Below are 14154 nucleotides of genomic sequence, written 5' to 3' on the forward strand. Positions count from 1 at the left end.
ACAGAATCTTCTCATGTTTCTGGGTCCCAACGCCGGCCTGGGTCTGGGCTCCGTCTTAGGCCCAGGCCCAGGCACTGGGATTTGGCTTATGGGCTGGGTCATAGTGTTGGGGCTGGGTCTGGGCTTGGGCCTCTGTACCAGGTTACGGCATTGAGCCTGGATCTGGGCTCCGGCCTAGGCCAAGGTCCAAGTATTGGACCTCGGCCTTCATCAGAAACCCGATGGATCAGGTACGTTTATTATTATTTTTTTAATTTCGGGGTCTCATCTGAGTCCCAGCATTGGCCTGAGCCTTGATCCAGACCCTGGCTTTGCACTTGGGCCTAGGCTGTGGCCCTTGCTTTGCCTTAGGTAAGGCCTTAGCTTTAGGCCTTGGCGTAGGTCCGACACATTAATTTTAAATTGAATGTTACAAATAGGGTTTGTTTCATTCTGGGGTCCGCCCAAATTATTTTGGGGCCCCCAAAAGAAACAAATTGGCCCTGTTCATTGCGTTTTGTGCATTCATTTTAAAAGAATGCACATCCCTAGTGTTGGCATGGATGCCCAATAATCACTTCAAATGGGTTCAGATTAGTGTTTCTGGCCACTGAATTTCTAGTACTTTGCAGGGCTGCTGAGAATTCTTTTGAGGAGTCAGTTAAATCAGTTCAGTTTTAATAATTTAGTTCATCTTTCTAGTTTGGTCAGTGAAGTTTATATCATATTATTGCAGTAGTCACTTTTGTGTAGGCTTTTTCCCATTATCATCAAACAATATTGGTGGTCCTGAACTTTTGATATATGCATAAAGTTAATTTGCAATTGCAGAAAGATGAGACAAATCCGTGTCAATTTATAGAAAGATAAAAGAGATTAAGGTGTGGCAATGGGTAGTCATACATTATGAGAAACAGTTCAAATGTCATGGACTGGCAGGCTGAAGTCAGGGAGCACCCCCTCAGAGGTGTAAAAAGAGCGTCAGGACAGGACGGGAACAGACCTTCTGTCTAACCAACCCCTTCCCCTACAGATTGAACCCTTGGGTTCTGAGGGTCAGTTGGACTTGTCTTCTGTAGATCAGGTTACGGACTGGGAGCTGAGTATAAGTTGGAAGCTGAGGTCAGACACAGGCTGGACAAGGCAAGGTAGGCTGGAAAAGGCAAAGCAGGCTGGAAGCTGAGGGTAGGCACAGACAAAGGCTTAATACAGAGCACAGGCTGGGGGCTGGATACAGAACACAGGCTGTGGCTTGGACATAGAGTACTGGCTGGGGTTTGAACACAGAGCACAGGCTGGGGCTTGGACACAGATACTGATGGGGAACTGGATAGAGAGTACAGGCTGGGACTTGGACACAGAGTACAGGCTGGGGATGGATATAGAGCATCTTTTAAACTAGAACAAGGGGGAAAGCCGACAGTCACTCAGCAGTGCATGGTTCGGAGAAATGTATCCTTGAAGGATACTAATGAAACAGGAGAGTTAGGGCATCCCAACAGAGAGGTTCCATCAAAAAATCACCAAAGCTAATGATTTCCGAATTATCCCAAACAACTGAAAAGCAGGTTGTTAAAACAAGCAAAAATCACACTTTGAAATGCCTGTATGCCAATGGCAGAAGTCTAAGAAGTAAGATGGGAGAGTTAGAGTGTATAGCAGCAAATGATGAGATTGACATAATTGGCATCACAGAGACTTGGTGGAAGGAGGATAACCAATGGGACAGTGCTATATCAGGGTACAAATTATATCGCAATGATAGGGAGGATCAACTTGGTGGGGGTGTGGTACTTTATGTCCGGGAGGGTATAGAGTCCAACAGGATAAAGATCATACAAGAGAGTAAATGCTCAGTAGAATCTATATGGGTAGATATCCCATGTGTGTTGGGTAAGAGTATAGTGGTAGGAGTATACTAACGTCCACCTGGACAAAATGGTCAGACAGATGATGAAATGCTAAGAGAAATCAGGGAAGCAAACCAATTTGGCAGTGCAATAATAATGGGAGATTTCAATTACCCCAATATTGACTGGGTAAATGTAACATCAGGACTTGCTAGAGACATAAAGTTCCTGGATGTAATAAATGATTGCTTCATGGAGCAATTGGTTCAGGAACCAACAAGAGAGGGAGCTATTTTAGATTTAATTCTTAGTGGAACGCAAGATTTGGTGAAAGAAGTAACGGTGGTGAGGCCACTTGGCAACAGTGATCATAACATGATCAAATTTAAACTAATAACTGGAAGGGGGACAATAAGTAAATCTGCAGCTCTAACACAATTTTAAAAAGGGAAACTTTGATAAAATGAGGAAAATAGTTAGAAAAAAACTGAAAGGTGCAGCTGCAAAGGTTAAAAGTGTTCAACAGGCTTGGACATTGTTTAAAAATACAATCCTAGAGGCGCAGTCCATATGTAGTCCGCGCATTAAGAAAGGTGGAAGGAAGGCAAAACGATTATCGTCATGGTTAAAAGGTGAGGTGAAAGAGGCTATTTTAGCCAAAAAAACATCCTTCAAAAATTGGAAGAAGGATCCATCTGAAGAAAATAGGATAAAACATAAGCATTGTCAAGGTAAGTGTAAAACATTGATAAGACAGGCGAAGAGAGAATTTTGAAATGAAGTTGGCCATAGAGGCAAAAACTCATAATAAAAACTTTTTAAAATATATCCAAAGCAAGAAACCTGTGAGGGAGTTGGTTGGACCATTAGATGACAGAGGGGTTAAAGGGGCTCTTAGGGAAGATAAGGCCATTGCAGAAAGACTAAATTAATTCTTTGCCTCCATGTTTACTAATGAGGATGTTGGGGAGATACCAGTTCCAGAGATGGTTTTCAGGGGTGATGACTCAGACGAACTGAACGAAATCACTGTGAATCTGGAAGATGTAGTAGGCCAGATTGACAAACTAAAGAGTAGCAAATCACCTGGACCGGATGGTATGCATCCTAGGGTTCTGAAGGAACTAAAAAATGAAATTTCTGATCTATTAGTTAAAATTTGTAACCTATTATTAAAATCATCCATTGAACCTGAAGACTAGAGGGTGGCCAATGTAACCCCAATATTTAAAAAAGGCTCCAGGGGCGATCCGGGTAACTATAGACCAGTGAGCCTGACTTCAGTGCCGGGAAAAATAGTGGAAACTATTCTCAAGATCAAAATCGTAGAGCATATAGAAAGACATGATTTAATGGGACACACTCAACATGGATTTACCCAAGGTAAGTCTTGCCTCACAAATCTGCTTCACTTTTTTGAAGGAGTTAATAAACATGTGGATAAAGATGAACCTATAGATGTAGTGTACTTGGATTTTCAGAAGGCATTTGACAAAGTTCCTCATGAGAGGCTTCTAGGAAAAATAAAAAGTCATGGGATAGGTGGCGATGTCCTTTCGTGGATTACAAACTGGCTAAAAGACAGGAAACAGAGAGTAGGATTAAATGGACAATTTTCTCAGTGGAAGGGTGTGGGCAGTGGAGTGCCGCAGGGATCTTGTATTGGGACCCTTAATTTTCAATATATTTATAAAAGATCTGGAAGGAAATACGATAAGTGAGGTAATCAGATTTGCAGATGATACAAAATTGTTCAGAGTAGTTAAATCACAAGCAGATTGTGATAAATTGCAGGAAGACCTTGTGAGGCTGGAAAATTGGGCATCAAAATGGCAGATGAAATTTAATGTGGACAAGTGCAAGGTGATGCATATTGGGAAAAATAACCCATGCTATAGTTACACAGTGTTAGGTTCCATATTAGGAGCTACTACCCAAAAAAGAGATCTAGGCACCATTGTGGATAACACATTGAAATCGTCGGTTCAGTGTGCTGCAGCAGTCAAAAAAGCAAACAGAATGTTGGGAATTATTAGAAAGGGACTGATGAATAAAATGGAAAATGTCATAATGCCTCTGTATCGCTCCATGGTGAGACCGCACCTTGAATACTGTTTACAATTCTGGTCGCCACATCTAAAAAAAGATATAATTGCGATGAAGAAGGTACAGGGAAGGGCGACCAAAATGATAAAGGGAATGGAACAGCTCCCCTATGAGGAAAGACTAAAGAGGTTAGGACTTTTCAGCTTGGAGAAGAGACGGCTGAGGGGGGATATGATAGAGGTGTTTAAAATCATGAGAGGTCTAGAACGGGTAGATGTAAATCAGTTTTTTACTCTTTCGGATAATAGAAAGACTAGGGGGCACTCCATGAAGTTAGCATGTGGCACATTTAAAACTAATCAGAGAAAATTCTTTTTCACTCAACGCACAATTAAACTCTGGAATTTGTTGCCAGAAGATGTGGTTAGTGCAGTTAGTATAGCTGTGTTTAAAAAAGGATTGGATAAGTTCTTGGAGAAGTCCATTACCTTCTATTAATTAAGTTGACTTAGATAATAACCACCGCTATTACTGGCAACAGTAACATGGAATGGACTTGGTTTTTGGGTACTTGCCAGGTTCTTGTGGCCTGGATTGGCCACTGTTGTAAACAGGATGCTGGGCTTGATGGACCCTTTGTCTGACCCAGTATGGCATGTTCTTACCATTGTGGGACGGGTCTCCTACACCAAATATCACAGACTGTTGTTATCTATCTACTCTCTACTGCCACCTCCGGTGGACCACAATAGCTGTATAATAAAAGATACGTTCTCTGTGTTTGTGCATCTGAGTCTAGCCCGGTGCTTCAGTTCCCTATGGGGAGGAGCCCCGTAGGAGATAACATCACTGTTGCCCCTGAGAATTCACCAAACACCTCAATATCATAACATTGACAATGCTTATGTTTTATCCTATTTTCTTCAGATGGATCCTTCTTCCAGTTTTTGAAGGATTTTTTTTTTGGCTAAAATAGCCTCTTTCTCCTCACCTTTTAACCATGACGGTAATTGTTTTGCCTTCCTTCCATCTTTCTTAATGTGTGGAATACATATGGACTGCACCTTAGGATTGTATTTTTAAACAATGTCCATGCCTGTTGAACACTTTTAACCTTTGCAGCTGCACCTTTCAGTTTTTTTCTAATTATTTTCCTCATTTTATCAAAGTTTTTCCTTTTGAAAGTTTAGTGTTAGAGCTGCAGATTTACTTATTGTCCCCTTTCCAGTTATTAGTTTAAATTTGATCATGTTATGATCACTGTTGCCAAGTGGCCCCACCACCGTTACCTCTCTCACCAAATCCTGTGTTCCACTAAGAATTAAATCTAAAATAGCTCCCTCTCTTGCTGGTATAGGTGAAGCTTTTTGTGGGATCCCCATAATACCTCATAGGTAGAGGAACAGGTGGAGCATGGGAGTAGCAGGCTGTGCAGAGCAAGGGCTGTGGAAGCTGGATGAGTAGCCAGACCTTGAAGATAATTCACCATTGTATTCAGTTGATCCTGCTGATGCTTCAGCTGATGAGCTAACTCAGCACTGGTGGAGGCCTGAGATGAGTCAACCAAGCTCGTGGCCTCAGCAAATTGTGATGAGTGGCATAAGTGTGAGCCCTTAGTGTTGTGGTGTAGATAACACAGCCTCATAGGTGAACCTACGAGGCCTACTTCAACAGCTGGTGACAGTACCCTGAAGCAGGACAAGCTGGAGCTTCACCTATACCAGCCACCTCCTTCACAGGTTGAGTCCTTGGATTTTAGTGGCTGGCAGAACTTAGGTAGGTCCCTAGGTGATAGAGTGAGCTAGAGTCCAAGAACACGCTGCGGTCAGGACAGGCAGCAGACAGGCCAAGGGTTGGGGCAGACAGCAAGCAAGCATAGTCAGGTCCAAGGCTATGGTCAGGTCCAGGAAGCAAACAAGCATGGTCAGGTCCAAGGCTATGGTCAGGTACAAGTTTGAAGCAAGAAGTCAATACCAGTGTAGGAGGATATCAGGCCAATGAATGGACAAGGATAGGCGAGGAGATACTGGTTGAGGTGGGCTGGGAAAGGCAAAGCTGGATGAGACAGGCTGGGCAAGACAAGGCTGGATGAGACAGACTGGATGAGGCAAGGCATGAATGGGATGGCTGGAACAGAAATGCAAGAGTAACATGCACTGCACTAGGCAGGAGACCCATTGCTGAAGCAGGTTACTGGAGTTGTGGCTGGGTTTAAATACCCAGCTGCATGACATTAGAGAGATGCTTCAGTCTCTGAGCTTCCCGCCACAAGATATTCACAGAGTGTGCCGAGGCATGCACATGCCTAGGGGGACGCTGGTAGTGAGAAAATGGTTGTGTCGGGGCCAAGAAGAGTGCCGGGACCCTGTGGTGAATGCAGCCAGTTGTGGACGTACCGCGCGACCAGCCAAGTATCACAAATAACTTCCTTAGGATAGTTCTTTCTGGTTTGTATTTTAGGGCAGATTTTTCAAACTATCCGAATTGAAGCAAAATCCACAGATTCTACTGATGGACTTGTCACTAATTTTCAAGGAGAAAGTGCACATGTGCTTCAACTTTCAATATTGCTGTGGACATTTCCACCTATATTTCTGAAAGGTATTTTTTTCATGGCAAGCTGCATACTAGATTTGAAAACACAATCCTCTTGTGCTATTTTCTTCTTCCAGCCTAGACAGATCCAAGGAATGCACCCTCTCTATATGGGTAGAAGTCTGCATGCTGTGGATGCAAGACTTTTAGCCACATTGAGGAAAGACAATTTTCAGACAGGCAATTAACACAGGCAAAATGATTTTTATCTGCGTAAATCACTGAAATTTGCCCTGTGAGAGATGGGCTACTGAGGGAGGTCATGCCATGAATGAAGTATCTGAATATCTTAGCTTTGAGCCCCTTTGTTGTGAGCGACTCGGTTTCACCCTTATGAAAGACCTTCAGTTGGGCGGGGAATTGCAGGGAAAATCATACCTCCTTCTGAAAATGCTGTGTCCAACAGCTTGCACTTTAGCTGAAAAATCATGAGAAATCAAAAGCTTGGAGTTTTCCATACTTAATTTCTGAAATTTTGCAGTAAGCCATTAAACTCTTATCCTTATCCGTGAAATTGCCTACTCGAATCCAGCTTTCCTGCACTAAGTCGGTGTGCCAGTTCAGCTAAAATCTTTCTGCCTACCACTGATATCTGGAGTGCTTCTGGCAGCCACGTTTCACAGAAATTTAATAATTCCTCACCTTGTATACTTTCAGCCGCTCTGACTATACATAAGTTGTTATGTCGGCTGCGATTTTCCAAATCATCAAGCTTGTCCTCCAGCTGTTTATTTTTTTCCTGAAGTTCCACAGTCGTGCTGGTGAGGAACTCAATGCAGACATCATGGTTGCTATCTTTATTGTTTATACCGGTAAGCATTACATATATAGGTGTCGACCATGTCTCGTTTCGGGGATCCTCAACAGATGCTTGTAATTTTTGCAATTGATCAGTTTTCACTGCCAACACAGCACATGTTAGGTCTTTCAATGTGGCTTCAGAAAGGCCTTCCACAAGAGGTTCAGCTTCGAGTGCTATTTTGTCCTCCATGCTTCAGCATGCCTATTGGTGCCCAATCTTCACCATCTGCTCACCATCTCGTTATTTTTTTGAAATAGAAGCTTGTTCATGAATTCTTCAGCTGGCACATGTACAACTTATAAACAGAAAATGTATTTTAAGGCATCAGATTAATATTATACCTGAGACCCTGAGGGAGCAGGGCCTAGGAGTGTCCATTCAGTGTGACTTCATTGTCACACGCATCCCCCATGAAGCACATAACTTAACCAAGATAACTTCCTAGCTCTCCTGCTCTCTGAATGTTTTTGATCTCCTAGTATTTTGTACTCTTGTTGCTGGTCTTGACTAATGAGTCCTTACACAGTCATGTAAGTTCTTTAAGAATTAGGTCAAGCAGATGGTGTGATGCAAAAACCGAGAGTAGAACAAAGCCATGGGGCTGAATGCAATACATCAGGGGTGCCCAACTCTGATCCTTGAGGAATGCATACCAGTCAGATTTTTTAAATATTGTCTGCTTTTAACCTTATTAACTAACTTTCTTTCTTTTTTAACCATTGCCTTGCTTTATGAAATACCAAAATCTCTTGTCCTGTATGTTTGTCTTATTAGATTGTAAGCTCTGTTGAGCAGAGACTGTCTCTTTTTTTGTGTGTTTGTACAGTGCTGCCTATGTCATGTAGTAGTATAGAAATGTTAAGTAGTAGTAGTAGTAGTACTATTTCAGATGGAAACAAGTGTACGGAATGTACCAATTATGGGGGAGGTTCGGGGAGGTTCTGTGCCTAAGCAAGTGAGAGAGGTTAGGGTTTTTTGCTACCCCATTTGGGAACATGCAAATGGTGTGTGCTAGCTGTTTATCAGCCCAAAGCACCTCGTGGATTTTTAGTTGGAGCTTGAGCTGACCAGTTGTGGAGTTTTAGTTTGGATTGTGTTGGAGTAGGAGCTATCAGGCTCCTGTCTTCTAATATTTCATCCTAATTAATGGGAAAGTAGAAAGGAACATTTCCCATTCAGGGCCAGCCTCCTGATTGGCCTGTCACCTGCATTTAGTCTTGTTTTGGACTCTTTTAAGGTATTTTTGGCGATTCCCTGGAGAGCACACCCCCCTTGTTGCAGTGGATTGGGGCATCCCTGTATTGGAGACTGGATAGGGGGTAAGGAAACCTGCTTGTGATATATCTTCTTATGAGCATGCACAGTGACAGTGACCTGCTGCGGAGGAAGAATATTCTTGCATTAACTGTTTCAAACTATCGCCTCTGTTGTAAGGCATGGATGTTTTTCCACCCTTCCAGCTTCTTGCTTAATTTTTCTCCTTTTGGGTTTCAAGTAATATTTTGTCCTCTTGAAGCTAATAACCCAAGGTGCCTGGAGTTAGCATCCTACACCTATTGAAGAGAGAGACACCGAAGGGTTTCGAGTTTCACCTAAAGAAAGGGATCCCAGTAAAGTGCACTGCTAGAGGAAAGAAAGAAGATACAAAATGAAGGTAATAAGAACTTTGTTGCTACTAAGGGAAGTCATGTAAGGGTGTGAGATCCGGCGCTGCCTAAGAAGTTACAAAATCAATAAGGAGCATAAAGTACCCTTCAGATGCTGCATAAGAAGTGAAAAGTAATTAAAGAGGATTTGTGGAAGAGCATTAAATCTGGGACTGTGTGTATATTCTAACCACCTCCCGTGGGAAGAAACAAGAAAATAAACTGGGGAAGTGAAGGAAGATTAAACCAACTTTAATCTGCATAATCTGAGGAATGCAAGGAATTTATATTTCCACAGAATTCCTCCTTGTATCACAGCTTCCACATAGAAGTACAGACTTTACCAAGAAGTGGAGTCACAAGTTTATTCTCTCTCTCTCTCTGTTGTCTTATTATTTATTGCTGCGAATCAATTGAATGTGAGAAATGTAAATATTATTCAATCATCTAAGCAAACTATTAGTTGGAAACCACAATTCCTCTGCTGTGTTTTTATTGGATGCTGAGACTGTATTAAATTTTGATGATGTGAAGTAAAATTGCAAAGAAAGTGAGTATAAGCGTTATCGTTCGTCCCCACACTCAGGATCCTAGACCTCAGAGACTAAAGCTATCCGGTGGGAGGAAAGCAGTTTCATAGAGGCATTGGAGTGGTTGTGTAAAAAGAGTCTGTTTCTATTTTCTTTCTGTGTGCCCCTGGGTGCCAATTAAAGGATCCGCCCCAACCAGGGGTTACAGAAGACAACTAAAGAGCACCCTTCTCCAGAAAAGTAATATCCTAAAGTTTCCAAGCATGACCATGTGACTCAAAATGCATTTGTACTGTGCTCTGAAGGGAGTCAAGGGTGTTTCTCTCTGCAGGTTAATATGGTTACCTGTGAGGTTTCTGCTCTTAATGTACTCCTTGAAGTAGCTGTCTGCAACTTCAAAGCAAGGTAACTTTTATTTTCTTTTAGGTTCCTACAACTTTTCTTAATATCTTGGCCTAAGAGGATGCAGTCTGCCACCTGGTAGGGATTAAACAAACAGTTTTGGTTCCTTGCCACTAGCACACAAGCAAACTCGGTGAAAACTCAGGCCAGCCTGATGCAAAAAGTTTAAATCAGCAAACACATTTCTCTCAAGTAGCATCTCTCTCTCTCTCTCTCTCACCTCTTATCTTCCCTGAGCAGAAGGCCTATATAAAGAATAGTAGGGTGAAGTTCTATGATTCAGAACTTTTCCTGGGAAACTGTAGATGCCCTCCTGCATTGCTTTTCCCAGCATTCAATTGGTTTTATGTTTCATGTTCCTTTCTCATGTCTGAGTTATATAGGAGGGCACATACACTCCTTCCCCTAATCATAGTTGGGCTACTGAGGACGGTTTGAAATATCTGAGTACCTTAGCTTTGAGCCCCTTTGCTGTAAATTGTAGTGACTGTGGCAGTATCAGGTTTTGATAAGAGCTTTGAGCCTAGGAGCCAGAGAATGTTAGACAGACAAAACAACAAAGAAATGGGTGCCGATTTCAGAAAATGTTAAAAAATAATGTACTGTGGAGCAGTTTAATGTGTTCAACCAAAAAGTAATGAAAATTCTAAAGTCTATAATTAAGTGACTAGTATTGTTACTACTATGCTGCACAAGAGGAGCAGGACAATAACATTGCTTCCCTGCAGTCACAAAATGTCCTTCAATTAGCAATAAAATGGAATAATGTCTAGTTTCCTTCTGCCCTTGGAAATATTTACATTTCCCAATTAAAAGTTTTGGACACGATCAGAAACATCTCATTGATACTACTGTTTGTACCAGTTATTATGTCATTATTTTGTATGCCTGCATAGTAAAATATTGTCATTCTCGTCTGCTTACCCAAATTGCATTATCAACCACAATTTTAATTCCAGGGATTGACTTAACATCATCAGATCCTAAATATTGTGGACCACAGTAGCGTTGCCCTTGCTCCCTGACAATATGATGTGCTGCCATGTTTTCATGTTCTTCTTCCTGAGGATATTCTTCATTTCAGCTGTCTTCTTTTCCTGTCCCTGGCAGCTGTGATTGGGCTCAGAGCTTTCCTTTTCATCAGTCTACCTTGTGGCAATCTTAGATTCTTATTTGTTGTTGTCGATGGGGAAATACTGAAGGGAAAGCTGCCCCCCTGGACCACAAGCTTTGCCACTTTTCAAAAAATTTAGATTTTTCCAGGCCTTAACTAATGATCTTTTACTTTTGTGACCAGTTTCAGCCCTTAATTCCATCTAGAAGTGCCAAAATAATATGGAGGACAGAAAAATGGCTGGACGTGGGTGAATTATATATAGAGAGGTGCTATCATTAATGAACACAGGTTTCCTATGCAAATAATTAAAAATTGTAAAACAGACCCTCAAGAACATCTTCATTCACATTTTCAGAAATACAAAGAAACTGTTAAATATAGTAAAAGAACTAGTGCCACTCTTTATGAGTCCTTATCCAGCTAAATAATTGTAGGTCCAACAAATAAAGTCAAATGCCCATATCAGTTTGCTGTATTATTTATCGATATAAAATTTCAAAATACTGATCTTTATGACATAAAAGAAGAGGTTGCTGTTACTCAGGCAGGAGAGAGGATCCTACAGCATCAATACTTCTCTATGATCACAGGAGAAGGGATACAAGCTTAGAGATGGCCTTGATTTGTGCTTCGTCAAGAAAGACATTATGGAGCAGAAAATGAAATGTGTGTAACCACTGGTTTGCTGGCTAGTAGCACACAGAGGCCATTAAACACCCTTTGCTCCCTGAGTAATTTTCAGGAATGGGGAAAAGAAAAGTCTTTCAAAGTCCTTAGGCTTGTGGAATATCTTCTGGTACTTCCTAGTACAAAGATATCACACAAGCCACAAGGCTGGGGTTGTTCCAAAATAAATCAATTTACTGGGCAGTGGAGGCAGATGAACAATTTGGCAGATGGTAGACTTTTTGCCTAATGCAATCAATACAGAAACAAAATCTAAACAATCAGTTGTTATAAAATCACAGAAATGTGTTGCACTGGGGAATTCTTTCCTCCAATCCCCTCACAGTGTAATCTTTAGAGTTTCTCTCAACACTGGAACTTTCTTGGTGTAACTCTTGTTCCACTAGCTAGTATTACTGTTTATTGCAAATGTATTTATAGTAAAAACTTATAAACCACCTAAAACAAATAAATTGAACTAAGCGATATACAACCAAACATTAAAATTAGTTTAAAACATAAGTCACTTGATGGAGACCACCAACCATTTTTGTCCTGTGCACGCGATACAGTAAAACAAAATATTTAAATTAGGGCCCGCAGTAAAAAGAGGCGCTAGGGATACTAGCGTGTCCCTAGCGCCTCTTTTGAGACAGGCGTGGCGGCTGTCAGTGGGTTTGACAGCCGACGCTCAATTTTGCCGGTGTCGGTTCTCGAGCCCGCTGACAGCCACGGGTTTGGAAACCGGACGCCGGCAAAATTGAGCGTCCGGTTTTCAACCCGCGAGCTGCGGGCTGAGTTTACTTTTTTTTTAAATTTTTAACTTTTTTTAACTTTCGGGACCTCCGACTTAATATCGCCATGATATTAAGTCGGAGGGTGCACAGAAAAGCAGTTTTTACTGCTTTTCTGTGCACTTCCCCGGCGCCGGCAGAAATAAACGCCTACTTTTGGGTAGGCGCTAATTTCTGAAAGTAAAATGTGCTGCTTGGCTGCACATTTTACTTTCTGTATCGCGCGGGAATGACTAATAGGGCCATCAACATGCATTTGCATGTTGCGGGCGCTATTAGTCTCGGGGGGGGGGGGGGGGGTTGGACGCGTGTTTTCGACGTGCTGTTACCCCTTACTGAATAAGGGGTAAAGCTAACACGTCAAAAACGCGCGTCCAAATGCGGGTTAACAGTGCGCTCCAGCGCACTGTACTGTATCGGCCTGTTTGTTGGGGCCAGAACAGGGCCACAAGTGATTGAGCTCCCGCCACCACTGATAGCAGCTCAGTCATACGCCAGGAGCTCCGCCAAGTTGGCCCCCGCATGCACCTGGAGCCCTTCATAGTGTCCATACTGCGGTTCAACCGAACCAGCAGAGCGAGCGCAGCATCCAAGCATGCCTTGAATGAAGAAGGCCCTCCTTCCTCCTGAGGCCCTTCCTCAGATGCACCTCTTGCTCCTGTAGACGTGGGCTGCTGATGGTGATTATGGCCTTTTTTAGAATCTGCTTGACGTAGAAGTTAATCAGAAACTGAAACCAATAATGTCTTGGTACTATGACCTGCTCAAAATCTACATTGATATGCGCTCAGGACTGCATTCTGATCTAGAAACTCCACCAGCTGGAGATGTACAGTATGTTCGATAATCTTTGACAAAGTTGGAAAATTCAGTATTGGCCTGTGGCTGGAACTTTGATCACTAGGAAATGATTCTTGTTTGATATCTGGGCTAACTATAGTTTTTATAATGATTCAAGGAATACTCCAGTTTCTAATGAGCAATTGACTATTGCAGTTAATATCTGAAGGAATAACTCCTTACAATTTGAAAACACATGTATAAGGCATGGATCTAATATGCACTGAGATTTATTTAATCTTTTTAGGGTGTTTTCTATTTACCAAAGGATATATTCAAAACGTCCCATTTAACCACTTGCTCTTTGACAATGTTTTCACCATTGCTTTTGCCAATTGTTGGAGTAAATCTATATTGGTTAGAAAGTTTGTCAGCTAGACTTTGGCTTCCAGGGAATTCTTTTTCCATATTGTTCAGTGGAAATCTACATAGAGTTTGAACCATATGGAATAATTTGAATGGTCTAATCATGGATGCATTCAAATGTTTCCTATAGAACTTATTTTACTAATAGGTCTTAGGGTCTCATTTGTGAGTGCTGGGACTAGGTTTTGATCCATGCTCCCAAATACTTTCCTGACCAGGGCAGGGCAAAGTGGGAGTTAAATTCTTTCAAGGCCCTTTGGCTGTTAGGAGGTGTTCTGACACCTTCCAATAATAATAACACACAGCCACACTGTCCAAAACAGAATTGCAAATGTGCAGCATTGATTCAAAGAGAGGAACAATGCTAGTGGTGGGAAAAGGCCTCTGAGATGGCGGTGTAGATCAGTGTTTTCTAACCAGTGTGCATCAGAATTGAAAGTATAAAAAACCGGTAGAAGAACATCAGCACACAGCACTTTTTTTCCAACTCGTGCATTTTTTATTAGTTTATTATTTTAACT

Source organism: Rhinatrema bivittatum, chromosome 2 (genome assembly GCF_901001135.1).
Source record: "Rhinatrema bivittatum chromosome 2, aRhiBiv1.1, whole genome shotgun sequence".
NCBI classification, from domain to species: Eukaryota; Metazoa; Chordata; class Amphibia; order Gymnophiona; family Rhinatrematidae; genus Rhinatrema; species Rhinatrema bivittatum.